Genomic DNA, 11575 nt, shown 5'->3' on the forward strand with positions numbered 1-11575 from the left:
CTAGTGCAAGCGGAACTAGCCGCCTCTCGTCAGGAAACAGCCGCGCTGCAAGCTCGGGTTGACGCCTTATAGCGAAACCCTTTTGATGTAGGTGCCCCTCAACCTGCCTCAGTAGTGGTAGAAATGCCTTCCCCTGTTCCGTTGGCTCCCCCTGAACGATTTCTGGGAGATAGAAAAAAGGTGCAAGTATTCATGACCCAGGTGCTGTTACATTTCACATGTAAACCCAAATTTTTCTTAACCAACCAAGCCAGGGTTTCTTTTCTGATTTCATATTTGGGTGGAGAGGCAGCTCAGTGGGCAGTCCCTATAGTCAAGAGTAATGACGCAATCCTATATGATTGGGATCTGTTTCGAACAGAATTCGAAAAGATCTTTGACAGGAGAGCCGAAACCTTTTCCGCCGATAAGGAATTGCTTGTCCTCAAACAGGGTACTTCCGATTTAGTCACATACTTGAATCACTTTAGGAGGTTGATAGCGGAAACAGATTGGCCTGAGGCAAAGCAAACAGTTTTGTTCTACCAGGGACTCACAGAGAATCTAAAAGATGTCATAGCCCAGGTTGAACCCCAACCTACGACGTGTGTTGCTCTTATTGATTTGGCCTTGCGATTGGACCACAGATTACGCGAAAGAAAAGGAGAGCAAGGAAGAAAAGACAGACCGCTAATCTTGGGTGACAAACCAGCCAGTGGGGAAAAGCATGAGGGAAAGACAGAACCAATGGAAATCGGAGTGGTACGAGCATCCCTGACCCCGAGTGAAAGAGAACATCGCCGCAAATTTGGGCTCTGTCTTTATTGTGGGAAAAAAGGACACTTCTTATGTGAATGCCCAGTGAAGCCTAAGGGAGGTCGCTATCGTGCAGGACAAGTAGCAGTGTCCGCAGTTGAAAAGGGGTCGGAAAACTCCAACGCTTGAGTTTAATGGAAGGGAGGAACTCGAGCACGCACTTCATCCCTTCAGTAACAGAAGAGGACTTCGCGGGAAACCATCTATTCTTTCTGGACATGGAATTGTGGATAGACCAAACCCCCAAGAACATCAGAGCCATGGTAGACTCAGGAGCCACAGGCTGTTTTATGGATTTAGCGGAAGCTCGACGATTGGGGGTGACTCCTGTCACAAAACCAGTCCCTGAGGCTGTCTTTGCTGTGGACGGACATGAATTGGAATCTGGCCCTATCAACCAACATACGCCTAAGTACGAGCTGTGGTATGGGGGTTACCATACAGAACGTCTTTCGTTCAACCTTATTCATGCTCCTAATTATGGGGTGATTCTGTGACTCCCATGGTTGAAGAAACATGAACCCACCATTAGGTGGACGGATCAGTCCTTGGATTTCCTCTCCCCTTATTGTCAAGAACAATGCCTCAGAGAGAATCCCCGACCTTCCACGGTTCTGGCAACTACACATATCATTTCTACAGCAGCAGAAAAGGATGTAGCATTGCCATGTTGTTACCAGGAATATGGGGAGGTTTTCAGTAAAATAAAGGCCGAGGTGCTCTCCCCACATCGAGAATATGACTGCCGTATGGAGTTGACGCCGGGGTCTGTGATTCCGTGTGGCAGGATATACGCTCTATCGCAACCCGAAACTGAACATCTCCGGGATTACTTGGACAACCTCCTTAAGTTGGGATTCATCCGACCTTCCAGGTCTCCAGCGGCTTCCCCGCTTTTTTTTATCCCTAAAGCTAATGGGGAATTACGCTGTTGCATCGACTACAGGGCATTAAATGCCATAACTATCAAGAACCAATACCCGCTCCCCTTGATACCGGTATTATTGGAACAAGTGCGATCAGCCAACATCTACACGAAATTGGACTTTAGAGGGGCCTATCATTTAGTACGTATGCGAAGCGGCGACGAGTGGAAGACCGCCTTTAAGACGCGGTATGGGATCATCGAGTACCTTGTGATGCCCTTTGGGCTCTGTAACGCCCCAGCCTCTTTCCATTTCTTCCTGAACAAGGTTTTAAGAGACTTTTTAGACATCTTTGTAGTAGTCTACATAGATGATATCCTGATCTATTCCAACGATGAACTAGAACACCAAAGACATGTATGTCAAGTGCTTCACGCCTTACAACAGAACCATCTTCACTGCAAATTAACAAAGTGCGAATTCCATGTTACCACTGTAGAATTCCTAGGAGTCATGCTCACTCCATCAGGTCAAGTGATGGCAGAACGAAAAATACGAGCAATTGTGGAGTGGCCTAGACCTAACAGCGTCAAGGACATTCAAAGACTCCTTGGATTCGCAAACTTCTATAGGAGATTCATATCACACTTCTCTGACATGGTAACTGCACTCACTAAGTTGACCAGGAAATACACCCCATTTGTGTGGGGCATAGCCGAACAAACCGCCTTTGACAGATTGAAAACCGCGTTCACTTCTGCACCGGTACTAACCCATGTCGATCCGAACCCCGCCTTTGTGGTGGAAGCCGACGCTTCAGAGCTGGCAGTCAAGCGGTCGTCTCTCAAAGGAACGAGAGTACAGGTCATCTTCATCCCATTGCCTTCATGTCTCGCAAATTGAACATTGCGGAACGCAACTACACCATTGCGGAAAAAGAACTATTAGCAATCAAGGACGCTTTCACTGAATGGAGGCATTGGTTGATGGGCGCTTCTCAGCAAATCACGGTGTACACCGACCATCGAAACCTGCAGTTTATGCGAGCAGCCCGCCATCTAACCCCCAGACAACTTCGATGGATGTTGTTTTTTGCTGAATTTAATTTCATGGTTACATTTCGTCCTGGATGTGACAACCGGAAGGCGGATGCTCTCACGCGTCAGGAAAATAACCCAGTGGTAACGTTAACACCAGAGAAAAGCATAATTGAACCCAAGAAGGTGGTGGGAGTGATACACACCGTGGAGTTTCTTCACAAGGTCAAGAGGGGTATACAAACCTTTACTTGGAAAACATGGATCCGTCTACATCCGGAGTGGAGAATCCGACAAGGGTTGCCAAGAAAAGGCCCACAGTTGCTCCTTCCTACGCTAGCCTTGCGACAACAGGCTTTCAAATGGTGTCACGATCTGCCTTGTGCTGGACACACTGGAGGAAAGAAAACCCTAGAGAAAATGCTTCGCACTTACTGGTGGCCTACTATTCGCCCTGATGTGTTTTCATGGGTACAACGGTGTACCACTTGTTCTCAGGCCAAGAGTGACCATCGCCCTGCATAAGGGCTTCTGCAAAACATGCCCACTCCTGTGAGTCCGTGGGAGAGCTTTTCTGTAGACTTCGTAGTGGGTCTCCCTAAGGATCAAGGCATGACAGCTATTGTAGTAGTAGTGGACTACTTAACTAAAATGGGACACTTCATTGCTTGTAAAGGGGTTCCAACAGCTAGCCAGCTTGCCCATTTTTTGCTCCTACATATAGTCATGTTGCATGGACTTCCAAGGGTCATAGTTTCACACAGGGGAGCCCAGTTCACAGCTAAGTTTTGGAAGGTCTGGTGTGACAGGTTAGGCATTGCTTCTTCCTTGTCCACTAGCTTCCATCCCCAAACGGACGGTCAAACCGAAAGGTTAAATCAAACCCTCAAACAATACCTGAGATGTTTTGTAGATACCACTACTGAGGCATGGGTTGACTGGTTATGGACCGCTGAGGTAGCATATAACGATGCTATACATTCCTCTACTTCATACACCCCGTTTTTCTGTACCTACGGGTTTCACCCTAGATTTGCCCCTTTGAGTGTCCCATGCACAGAAGTTCAGATCCCTAAGTTGCAATCTCGATTGGTGCAGTTACGAAAAACCATACTGCTAGCACGAAAGAACCTTGAGAAAGCAAAACAGAAATATAAGGCACAGGCTGATAAACATCGCAGATCTTGTCCTGAATACAGTAAAGGGGATTGGGTATGGTTGTCCACTCGAAACATCCATTTCCGCAAGTATAGTGTCTTCAACCCTAGGTTTATTGGCCCATACCAAGTGATCCGCCACATTAACCCTGTGGCTGTGAAACTGCGTCTTCCAGCTCATTTCAGGATACATCCTGTGTTCCATGTATCGCTGCTCAAACCGGCGAAGTGTCCTCGTTCTAAAACCCCTGCGCCTGTGAGAGTGCAACAAGATGTGGAGTATGAAGTAAGGTGCATCTTGGATGCACGTAGAGTGCGTGGCAAGCTCCAGTATTTGGTGTCATGGAAAGTATATGGACCGGAGGAAGACTCCTGGGAGCCTGTAGGTGCTGTTCATGCCCCTAGACTGGTGCGGAAGTTCCACCTGTCTCATCCTGGCAAACCTGGTGGCAGTCAGTGAATTTTGCAAAGGGGGGTGTCCTGTCAGGATTCCCCGGCCGCTGGTAGATCACTGCCTGCAGTCTGAGTCCGTAATGGGGCTTGAAAACTACAATACCCATGATTCCTAGCGCGGCGCGTCGGAATGACGCTATGCGACCGGAAATGGGATATCACGGCACTCGCGGAGAGACGCGCTGCCGATTATTCCTCCCGGCGAGCAAGAGTGATTGCTCGAGTTACCAGTACTTGTCGGTGCTTGTTGCAGTGGGCTGAGGTAAGCTCACGCCGTTTGTCCGTAGGACCTTGTGGATTACTTTGGAGGGGCTTAGGAAGCGCCCGTGTTGTTGGTAGCAGTGTGCTCGCTTCCTGGAGATTCCTGTCACCTTCACCAGTGGGACACCTAACCTTGGATTACTTTGGAGGGGCTTAGGAAGCGCCCGCAGCTCGTGTTGAAAGCTTCGTATCAGGTTTCCTCCGTTTGGGGAGGGTGTTTGTGTTGTGTACATTCTAGCAAACTACTGTTCCTCTGCTCTGAAACCAGATTGGGGTTGGTTTCAATCCCTGCTGGACACCTAGGTTTTGGGTGCCTATCGACTTGTGAGGAAGTTTTGTCCCTGCTTTATATTGCAGAGACGTATCTGCATTGAAGCTGAGTTCTACTCCATTTGTTTTGTGCTGGGCAGCTTTTCTTTTGTTGGTTGTTAAAAGGAACGTACATTACAGACTCCATAATAAGGTGGTGTATGAAACGTGAAGGGTGTTTGACACTTATGCGCATACTGTTCTGACCCCTGACTGTGCTGATCATTAATCCACCTCGGAGGGGAAAATATTTCCGAGAACTGTATTAGTTACCTGGAGAAGAGTGATAGGTGATCATTATATTGATCCTGGGGCTTTCAGGTCTTCCTCATTCCCATTTGGGTAGGTGTGCCTACATATCCTATACTCTTGAAACACTGTCACCAGAGGTGGGAAGGAAGTTACATATTTATGTTCTTCTTTGTTTATTTAAGTAGGAAAACCTGGGGATTGAGAAGACGCCTATTCTATTACTCTCTGCTTCAGTATACCTGTAAGATATTTCAGGTGAGGAAAAGCTTAGCATATTGTGTAGATAGGTTGTCAGCCTAGGGTTACAATTCCACTTATCCCATGCTTTATATATTTTCAGGTTTCCAGTTCCAGCCGCCCAGCTGTTCCCCTCCGGACCTATCTTTTTCCCCCGCTTGATCTCCTTAATAGTCTGTGAGCCTGATAGCCAGACTTGGGATGATCTAGAGGAGGGCCCCCTTTATAGCATCAATCCAATCCCGAGGATCAACAACGAAAGACCTGACAGAATAATGGGCCCACGAGTTTTTATCCTCCTGGTTGTATTAATCAAAGGGATGGCCTCCATAGATGACGTAATGGCGGCGTTAGGCCTAGTGCAAGCGGAACTAGCCGCCTCTCGTCAGGAAACAGCCGCGCTGCAAGCTCGGGTTGACGCCTTACAGCGAAACCCTTTTGATGTAGGTGCCCCTCAACCTGCCTCAGTAGTGGTAGAAATGCCTTCCCCTGTTCCGTTGGCTCCCCCTGAACGATTTCTGGGAGATAGAAAAAAGGTGCAAGTATTCATGACCCAGGTGCTGTTACATTTCACATGTAAACCCAAATTTTTCTTAACCAACCAAGCCAGGGTTTCTTTTCTGATTTCATATTTGGGTGGAGAGGCAGCTCAGTGGGCAGTCCCTATAGTCAAGAGTAATGACGCAATCCTATATGATTGGGATCTGTTTCGAACAGAATTCGAAAAGATCTTTGACAGGAGAGCCGAAACCTTTTCCGCCGATAAGGAATTGCTTGTCCTCAAACAGGGTACTTCCGATTTAGTCACATACTTGAATCACTTTAGGAGGTTGATAGCGGAAACAGATTGGCCTGAGGCAAAGCAAACAGTTTTGTTCTACCAGGGACTCACAGAGAATCTAAAAGATGTCATAGCCCAGGTTGAACCCCAACCTACGACGTGTGTTGCTCTTATTGATTTGGCCTTGCGATTGGACCACAGATTACGCGAAAGAAAAGGAGAGCAAGGAAGAAAAGACAGACCGCTAATCTTGGGTGACAAACCAGCCAGTGGGGAAAAGCATGAGGGAAAGACAGAACCAATGGAAATCGGAGTGGTACGAGCATCCCTGACCCCGAGTGAAAGAGAACATCGCCGCAAATTTGGGCTCTGTCTTTATTGTGGGAAAAAAGGACACTTCTTATGTGAATGCCCAGTGAAGCCTAAGGGAGGTCGCTATCGTGCAGGACAAGTAGCAGTGTCCGCAGTTGAAAAGGGGTCGGAAAACTCCAACGCTTGAGTTTAATGGAAGGGAGGAACTCGAGCACGCACTTCATCCCTTCAGTAACAGAAGAGGACTTCGCGGGAAACCATCTATTCTTTCTGGACATGGAATTGTGGATAGACCAAACCCCCAAGAACATCAGAGCCATGGTAGACTCAGGAGCCACAGGCTGTTTTATGGATTTAGCGGAAGCTCGACGATTGGGGGTGACTCCTGTCACAAAACCAGTCCCTGAGGCTGTCTTTGCTGTGGACGGACATGAATTGGAATCTGGCCCTATCAACCAACATACGCCTGAGTACGAGCTGTGGTATGGGGGTTACCATACAGAACGTCTTTCGTTCAACCTTATTCATGCTCCTAATTATGGGGTGATTCTGTGACTCCCATGGTTGAAGAAACATGAACCCACCATTAGGTGGACGGATCAGTCCTTGGATTTCCTCTCCCCTTATTGTCAAGAACAATGCCTCAGAGAGAATCCCCGACCTTCCACGGTTCTGGCAACTACACATATCATTTCTACAGCAGCAGAAAAGGATGTAGCATTGCCATGTTGTTACCAGGAATATGGGGAGGTTTTCAGTAAAATAAAGGCCGAGGTGCTCTCCCCACATCGAGAATATGACTGCCGTATGGAGTTGACGCCGGGGTCTGTGATTCCGTGTGGCAGGATATACGCTCTATCGCAACCCGAAACTGAACATCTCCGGGATTACTTGGACAACCTCCTTAAGTTGGGATTCATCCGACCTTCCAGGTCTCCAGCGGCTTCCCCGCTTTTTTTTTATCCCTAAAGCTAATGGGGAATTACGCTGTTGCATCGACTACAGGGCATTAAATGCCATAACTATCAAGAACCAATACCCGCTCCCCTTGATACCGGTATTATTGGAACAAGTGCGATCAGCCAACATCTACACGAAATTGGACTTTAGAGGGGCCTATCATTTAGTACGTATGCGAAGCGGCGACGAGTGGAAGACCGCCTTTAAGACGCGGTATGGGATCATCGAGTACCTTGTGATGCCCTTTGGGCTCTGTAACGCCCCAGACTCTTTCCATTTCTTCCTGAACAAGGTTTTAAGAGACTTTTTAGACATCTTTGTAGTAGTCTACATAGATGATATCCTGATCTATTCCAACGATGAACTAGAACACCAAAGACATGTATGTCAAGTGCTTCACGCCTTACAACAGAACCATCTTCACTGCAAATTAACAAAGTGCGAATTCCATGTTACCACTGTAGAATTCCTAGGAGTCATGCTCACTCCATCAGGTCAAGTGATGGCAGAACGAAAAATACGAGCAATTGTGGAGTGGCCTAGACCTAACAGCGTCAAGGACATTCAAAGACTCCTTGGATTCGCAAACTTCTATAGGAGATTCATATCACACTTCTCTGACATGGTAACTGCACTCACTAAGTTGACCAGGAAATACACCCCATTTGTGTGGGGCATAGCCGAACAAACCGCCTTTGACAGATTGAAAACCGCGTTCACTTCTGCACCGGTACTAACCCATGCCGATCCGAACCCCGCCTTTGTGGTGGAAGCCGACGCTTCAGAGCTGGCAGTCAAGCGGTCGTCTCTCAAAGGAACGAGAGTACAGGTCATCTTCATCCCATTGCCTTCATGTCTCGCAAATTGAACATCGCGGAACGCAACTACACCATTGCGGAAAAAGAACTATTAGCAATCAAGGACGCTTTCACTGAATGGAGGCATTGGTTGATGGGCGCTTCTCAGCAAATCACGGTGTACACCGACCATCGAAACCTGCAGTTTATGCGAGCAGCCCGCCATCTAACCCCCAGACAACTTCGATGGATGTTGTTTTTTGCTGAATTTAATTTCATGGTTACATTTCGTCCTGGATGTGACAACCGGAAGGCGGATGCTCTCACGCGTCAGGAAAATAACCCAGTGGTAACGTTAACACCAGAGAAAAGCATAATTGAACCCAAGAAGGTGGTGGGAGTGATACACACCGTGGAGTTTCTTCACAAGGTCAAGAGGGGTATACAAACCTTTACTTGGAAAACATGGATCCGTCTACATCCGGAGTGGAGAATCCGACAAGGGTTGCCAAAAAAAGGCCCACAGTTGCTCCTTCCTACGCTAGCCTTGCGACAACAGGCTTTCAAATGGTGTCACGATCTGCCTTGTGCTGGACACACTGGAGGAAAGAAAACCCTAGAGAAAATGCTTCGCACTTACTGGTGGCCTACTATTCGCCCTGATGTGTTTGCATGGGTACAACGGTGTACCACTTGTTCTCAGGCCAAGAGTGACCATCGCCCTGCATAAGGGCTTCTGCAAAACATGCCCACTCCTGTGAGTCCGTGGGAGAGCTTTTCTGTAGACTTCGTAGTGGGTCTCCCTAAGGATCAAGGCATGACAGCTATTGTAGTAGTAGTGGACTACTTAACTAAAATGGGACACTTCATTGCTTGTAAAGGGGTTCCAACAGCTAGCCAGCTTGCCCATTTTTTGCTCCTACATATAGTCATGTTGCATGGACTTCCAAGGGTCATAGTTTCACACAGGGGAGCCCAGTTCACAGCTAAGTTTTGGAAGGTCTGGTGTGACAGGTTAGGCATTGCTTCTTCCTTGTCCACTAGCTTCCATCCCCAAACGGACGGTCAAACCGAAAGGTTAAATCAAACCCTCAAACAATACCTGAGATGTTTTGTAGATACCACTACTGAGGCATGGGTTGACTGGTTATGGACCGCTGAGGTAGCATATAACGATGCTATACATTCCTCTACTTCATACACCCCGTTTTTCTGTACCTACGGGTTTCACCCTAGATTTGCCCCTTTGAGTGTCCCATGCACAGAAGTTCAGATCCCTAAGTTGCAATCTCGATTGGTGCAGTTACGAAAAACCATACTGCTAGCACGAAAGAACCTTGAGAAAGCAAAACAGAAATATAAGGCACAGGCTGATAAACATCGCAGATCTTGTCCTGAATACAGTAAAGGGGATTGGGTATGGTTGTCCACTCGAAACATCCATTTCCGCAAGTATAGTGTCTTCAACCCTAGGTTTATTGGCCCATACCAAGTGATCCGCCACATTAACCCTGTGGCTGTGAAACTGCGTCTTCCAGCTCATTTCAGGATACATCCTGTGTTCCATGTATCGCTGCTCAAACCGGCGAAGTGTCCTCGTTCTAAAACCCCTGCGCCTGTGAGAGTGCAACAAGATGTGGAGTATGAAGTAAGGTGCATCTTGGATGCACGTAGAGTGCGTGGCAAGCTCCAGTATTTGGTGTCATGGAAAGTATATGGACCGGAGGAAGACTCCTGGGAGCCTGTAGGTGCTGTTCATGCCCCTAGACTGGTGCGGAAGTTCCACCTGTCTCATCCTGGCAAACCTGGTGGCAGTCAGTGAATTTTGCAAAGGGGGGTGTCCTGTCAGGATTCCCCGGCCGCTGGTAGATCACTGCCTGCAGTCTGAGTCCGTAATGGGGCTTGAAAACTACAATACCCATGATTCCTAGCGCGGCGCGTCGGAATGACGCTATGCGACCGGAAATGGGATATCACGGCACTCGCGGAGAGACGCGCTGCCGATTATTCCTCCCGGCGAGCAAGAGTGATTGCTCGAGTTACCAGTACTTGTCGGTGCTTGTTGCAGTGGGCTGAGGTAAGCTCACGCCGTTTGTCCGTAGGACCTTGTGGATTACTTTGGAGGGGCTTAGGAAGCGCCCGTGTTGTTGGTAGCAGTGTGCTCGCTTCCTGGAGATTCCTGTCACCTTCACCAGTGGGACACCTAACCTTGGATTACTTTGGAGGGGCTTAGGAAGCGCCCGCAGCTCGTGTTGAAAGCTTCGTATCAGGTTTCCTCCGTTTGGGGAGGGTGTTTGTGTTGTGTACATTCTAGCAAACTACTGTTCCTCTGCTCTGAAACCAGATTGGGGTTGGTTTCAATCCCTGCTGGACACCTAGGTTTTGGGTGCCTATCGACTTGTGAGGAAGTTTTGTCCCTGCTTTATATTGCAGAGACGTATCTGCATTGAAGCTGAGTTCTACTCCATTTGTTTTGTGCTGGGCAGCTTTTCTTTTGTTGGTTGTTAAAAGGAACGTACATTACAGACTCCATAATAAGGTGGTGTATGAAACGTGAAGGGTGTTTGACACTTATGCGCATACTGTTCTGACCCCTGACTGTGCTGATCATTAATCCACCTCGGAGGGGAAAATATTTCCGAGAACTGTATTAGTTACCTGGAGAAGAGTGATAGGTGATCATTATATTGATCCTGGGGCTTTCAGGTCTTCCTCATTCCCATTTGGGTAGGTGTGCCTACATATCCTATACTCTTGAAACACTGTCACCAGAGGTGGGAAGGAAGTTACATATTTATGTTCTTCTTTGTTTATTTAAGTAGGAAAACCTGGGGATTGAGAAGACGCCTATTCTATTACTCTCTGCTTCAGTATACCTGTAAGATATTTCAGGTGAGGAAAAGCTTAGCATATTGTGTAGATAGGTTGTCAGCCTAGGGTTACAATTCCACTTATCCCATGCTTTATATATTTTCAGGTTTCCAGTTCCAGCCGCCCAGCTGTTCCCCTCCGGACCTATCTTTTTCCCCCGCTTGATCTCCTTAATAGTCTGTGAGCCTGATAGCCAGACTTGGGATGATCTAGAGGAGGGCCCCCTTTATAGCATCAATCCAATCCCGAGGATCAACAACGAAAGACCTGACAGAATAATGGGCCCACGAGTTTTTATCCTCCTGGTTGTATTAATCAAAGGGATGGCCTCCATAGATGACGTAATGGCGGCGTTAGGCCTAGTGCAAGCGGAACTAGCCGCCTCTCGTCAGGAAACAGCCGCGCTGCAAGCTCGGGTTGACGCCTTACAGCGAAACCCTTTTGATGTAGGTGCCCCTCAACCTGCCTCAGTAGTGGTAGAAATGCC

The sequence above is a fragment of the Lissotriton vulgaris genome, chromosome 1_2 (assembly GCF_964263255.1).
Source record: "Lissotriton vulgaris chromosome 1_2, aLisVul1.2, whole genome shotgun sequence".
NCBI lineage: Eukaryota > Metazoa > Chordata > Amphibia > Caudata > Salamandridae > Lissotriton > Lissotriton vulgaris.